The sequence below is a fragment of the Rhagoletis pomonella genome, unplaced genomic scaffold (genome assembly GCF_013731165.1).
Source record: "Rhagoletis pomonella isolate Grant_MI unplaced genomic scaffold, Rhpom_1.0 Rhpom_scaffold_00007, whole genome shotgun sequence".
Lineage (NCBI taxonomy): Eukaryota > Metazoa > Arthropoda > Insecta > Diptera > Tephritidae > Rhagoletis > Rhagoletis pomonella.
The window spans coordinates 71,950,772-71,955,953 of record NW_023458561.1 but is presented as its reverse complement, the minus strand read 5'-3'; the positions used below and the strand labels follow the sequence as shown (position 1 = coordinate 71,955,953).

At 32.7% G+C, this 5,182-nt stretch overlaps 1 protein-coding gene across 4 annotated transcripts in view; it reads right to left on the bottom strand.

Annotated features, from left to right (window-relative positions):
* The window catches only part of LOC118743538 (DNA ligase 1), a 24,643-nt gene extending 20,043 nt beyond the window's left edge, over positions 1–4,600 (bottom strand). For 3 of the 4 annotated variants that reach the window (XM_036476290.1, XM_036476291.1, XM_036476292.1), the window contains exon 1: positions 4,472–4,600. The gene's annotated coding sequence lies outside the window, so the exon portion shown is untranslated. Of the gene's footprint in view, positions 1–4,260; positions 4,288–4,471 lie in introns of all 4 variants that reach the window. The other variant, XM_036476289.1, reaches the window with a different exon arrangement.
* Positions 4,601–5,182: the final 582 nt, after the last annotated feature.

Genomic DNA, 5,182 nt, shown 5'->3' with positions numbered 1-5,182 from the left:
GAAAGCCGGTTTTTTCCGGTGCAATCTGTGCACCGTACCAGGGCTTTTCAAGGCTCAGAGAATACCCCGTACGTATTAGAGTAAGCTTAGCACCGGTAAAGCAATAAAGAACTTCTTCTTGTAGCTTTTATGAGCGTTAGCTGTCAAATGTAATAGATCTTGAAGGTTACGCTGAACACTAGTATCTTCAACAGTACCTGCACCCGGTTGTGGATAACATTCAGATTTCGTTGCCAAGATTTTATTCCAGGACGGATAAATATATATATATATATGTTCTACCCTGCCCACCACTGTACACTTTTATTTCATACAGACTTGAAGCAGAAATAATTCAAAGTGTATGAAGTATAGGCGGACAGGGTAGTATATGCTAGGTACTTGGACTTGTTTGATTTCGTATTATTAATCGACGACAGAGTTTCTTATGGGTTCATATTAGGTGACTCTGTTGAATTGTTTGACATCTTACACATCGTATATTCTTGTGGCGTGTTTTGGAGAGCTTGGCGCGTAGCAATTTCTCCAATAACTGCGGCTGCATTTAGTTTACCACTACATCGTGGGCTCGTCTGTACGATTAAGCGATCACAATTAAAAACACAATTTTTTGCTTGTACTTTTTGAAGGGGGACCCTTATCCCTATTACTTCTTAAATTAACATTCACGCATACATCGATGGTCCTGTGCCATAACGACACAATTCAAAATTCAATAAACAAAAACTTTAACTACTGTTAAGTGGCTCTTGTCTCTAATCCATTTTCGTCCCTTGCTAAAGTAGGCAGTAAGGATTGCTAAAGTAAGTACAAAAGATTAGACATGGATTCGACAAGTATTAGAGAAATGAGCCCTTAACAATAGTAACCGTTTTTATTTTTTGAATTTTGAATTGTGTCGTTATTGCACAGGACCATCGATATATATATATCTACATATAGCAAATATTTGGAATGTTAGAATGCTCCCCCCTTTTATTTTTATTTTTTGTGTTTGTTTTGCTCCGCACGTATTCCATTAGGAATTTTATTTATTAAATTCCTTTGACTGTGAATGGGTATGAGATAGGGGTAGATTGTGCAGCTTTTGAATAAGTGTGAGTTTATAGAAATAGACTCGTGTATGTACTATTCTTTAGTTAAGACAGCAAGTTGAACGCTTTGGTATGTGTGTATATACACTGGTGGTCATTAGAATAGACTCGCCTTACTTTGAAACCTATGCAATATAAATAAGAGAAAAGGGCGGACCACGTCTGTGTTTTGATTTTTTTGATTTTCACATGCAATAATTAAAAATAATTTTTTACAAAAGGTCCAATTTCGAACTTCGAGGGCCCATATCTCGATTTCGGAGGCTAACTTCGAAAAACGGAGAAATTTCTTGTTTTACCTATAAGTCAACCTCTTAAAAAAATTGATTTGGTCCAATACCCAGAAAAAAAGTTGATTTTGCCGTACAGTGTAATAAGCAGGCAATTCTGTTCAAAATTTTGAATTTGCCTAAAATAACACAGTAGGGAGCAAAGCGAATTCATATAAGGTGATAGCGGCAGCACAAAACAAAAATAACACTAACAAATTCTTCGCACAATGACAATAAGAACACAAATAAATTTACAACAAACACATCCTTTTGACAATCACACAAGTTCGCCTTCAGATCAGCAGCTCTGTTGACACCACCTTATATGAATTCACCTTTGTATATCCACTAAACTTAATTTTGGCCTCTTCCGTTTTTTTTTTGCTGTTATCAGAAAATCTGTATCACGTCAAAATATTGAGACATTTACTGTGGAAGTTTTATGAAAAAAAAACTCAAAATTTAACAGGGAAAAAAAAAATAAAATAAAATAAATTTCTGTGAATTTTTTTCGTGTGTATTAAAACCCGTTCTTTTACGACGAAAAAATAAAGCTACTAACGAAAGTCGGTGGATAAATAAAAGAGTAATGAATAGACAAATTAAAATGTGCAATGATTTTTTTGCATGAAATATGAGAAAGAAAGATGACATATTCACATGGCATCTCGTGGTCCATGGCGTATGAGTAACATTTTCCCAGCCAGAGTGGTGAATAAAAGATTATTTACCATCGACTTTCTTCCTTAGTAGCTTGATTTTTTCTTAAAAGGACAGGCTCTAATGCAAATGGAAACAAATTACGAAAAATCTGTTATTTTTTCCCCCCTGTTATGGTTTAATTTCTTATTTTCTCCACTAAGCACTTTTTTCAGATATCATAAACCCGAAATTCGGCTATATCTCAAAAACTGTTCTACTCTCTTATATTTTTGGTCGGCGGTCGGACAATTTTTTTTATTTCTGCAAACTTGTGTGATTGTCGCGAAAAGACTACAAACGCATCAGATTTAATCATCATTGAAATTTCCGTACCAGCGAGAACTCAATACTGCCAAAATCGTGTTTCCTAACAGATACATATTTTTGAATCATAGTTGCCAATTTCATAGTTGGAAATTATCTACTGCGTAGTATGTGGGACCCCTCAGCTGTGTACTTGTTCAGGAACTTGCATTTTTGGCATTTGCTTAAAGATACAAAATTAGGTTTTAACTAAATAAACTAAACAGAAAAAAAGTAAACTCACCAGATATTGTTTAACATATTAGAAACAAATGTTTCATTATTGATTTTCAACTACTAATGCTTTTTTTCAAATCAAAAATCTGCTAAAAATTTTATGTGTGTTGCATTGACCTTCATTAAAAAAAAAAAAAAACAGGACAATTTAAGTGGGGACCAGGACACTAGGACAATTTGTTTAAATCAGGACAAATCCTGGAAAACCAAGACGTCTGGCAGCCCTATACTAATTGCAATACAACAAGTAATTTTTAGCAAAAAAAAACCGACTTCAATTCTCATACAAAAATATATATATATATATACAAATATTTCATGATTCAGTGATCGGATCTAAAGCATACATAAAAAAAAAGATTCCGACGAACTGATAACCTCCTCCTTTTTTGGAAGTCGGTTAAAAACTGTTCAATTTACATAAAAAAAGGAAAGGAATTTGGCTTCAGTGTTGCCTTTTTAACACAAAAGGATAAAATTATACGTTTTTCATCGAATTTTTAAAAGATGCTTTTATTTTTTATTTATTTATTTTTTATTTTTTGTTTACAGTGTTAAACACCAATTTCATATGTGATTTTAGTTAAGTATGCAAATGAATTCAACAGTTACCGAGTATAAAAGCTTTATTTTCACTCCGTATTTTATATAAAAACCAAAAAATAATAAAAACTGTCAATGATCTCAATTAAAAGTTCAAACTACCATTTTAATTTAAGAATTAGAAGTTTTATTGAAGATTGATACTTCAATACTTAAATTTTTTTTCATTAGGGAATTTTGGTGATACATTTCTTCTGAACGCCGCGGCAACACTGTTTGGCTTTTGCCTCAGTGCAAACTTCAAAAAAAAAATCTAAGAAGCTGCACAAAAAATTAATCGAATCGTATAATGCACACCCAAATATATTTACATAGATACATACATACATACATATGTATGTAATATGTACATTAAGATTTGAACTTATCGGTATTTGGCCTTGAAACGATGAAAAGAAATTCATTTTGTTTTGTTTTTTTTTCAACATTTTGCATTTACATAAATATGTACATGTGTATGTATATCGTTATCATCAGTGCAAAGAAAATACAATTTCAAATTCTTCAAATAGAGCCTTTTGACGTTGACTATGACGATATGTATCTACATACGTACATACATATGTATGCATGTGGGTTCGTACTTTATTATGTACATATGTATGTACATATATATGTACATATGCGTTTGTAGGCTGAATTCGCAACATGTATGTATGTAGTTAAAAATACCCATTAATAAATAATGTATCCGGTGGGCGTTGAAATAAAGTCATCGGTTTTTTTCTACATTAACTACTACACATTCAAGTGTTTGATATTGATTTTGTAAAAATATAGCCATCACAAATTTTGGGAAATCGTTATAGTGATTAGCAGGACACTTGTTGGGTATACAGTTGTGAGACATTTGAATTGTTTGTTTTTTTAAAGCTGATTTATCGGGTTGATTAGATAATTTGAAGACGATTTGGTGATTGATTTCGCACATTGGTATTATTTGGGATATATCATATATTTTATATCCAATAATGAAAGCATCACACAAATGTATAACTATTTTTTTTTTTATTGTGGCTTTATACATATGCATATGTATACATACTAACCAGCTCAATTTATCAATGACGCCCCGTCTGCATTTACAAAATAGAAGAAATATCAATGCGCTCATTTGAGAACAAAAAATAAGCACGCCTATTTTTCTATTTTTTCACTGTGTTTATTAACAGTAAAAGATATTTTAACTCACAATTAAATATGTAGATACATATGTATATTACGATTACAAAACTTGTATGAGGAAAATTTGTATTTTACCAATGACTAAATCACAGCAAAAAAGAAAAAAATCCGTAGTAATGTTTCACTTTAAGGTTCCACTATTTTGTCTCTTTTATTACAATGGCTAATGCGTCGTCGTCGTGTAAGTCGTGTAATCCTTACGGAAACGTATCCTAGAATGCCAATCCTTCTTGCCAAGTTACTGTTTTTTATAGCAATCAGAAACGAATGCACACTCGTGGCCAGTGCTCGTGAAAGTTTAGCAATTCGCTACTTATTTTTTCGTCGTCTTGGTACTTTGTGCTTTTAACAAGGGATGGAATATACTTATGTATAGATATGCTTATAGATATTTCAGATTGTACCTAATTTTACAAAATAAATGCACACAAATAAATAACGCAGGGATCGCACGATTTGTAAATTTGCACATTTTCACAGTTGGTGTTTGGAAAGTGGTTGTAGACATGAACTCATTGGCCCTAATGCATAAAAACTGAGCTTAAGCTTAGACTCAATTTTTGCACTGATGGAGTGAGCTCAAGCTCAAGTATTTGTACTGAACATCGAGTCGGAACTTAAGCTCACTTTTTATGCATTAGGCCCATTATTTTTAGACAACACCACTCTGTGTTTACTGAACCGACCCCTTCATATGAATCGCGCTATCTGCGTTTCGATATTAAATCCCTCTCTTCCTCCCTTCCACTTTACTACATATCTAATATTGTAAATGGATCTTTGGAT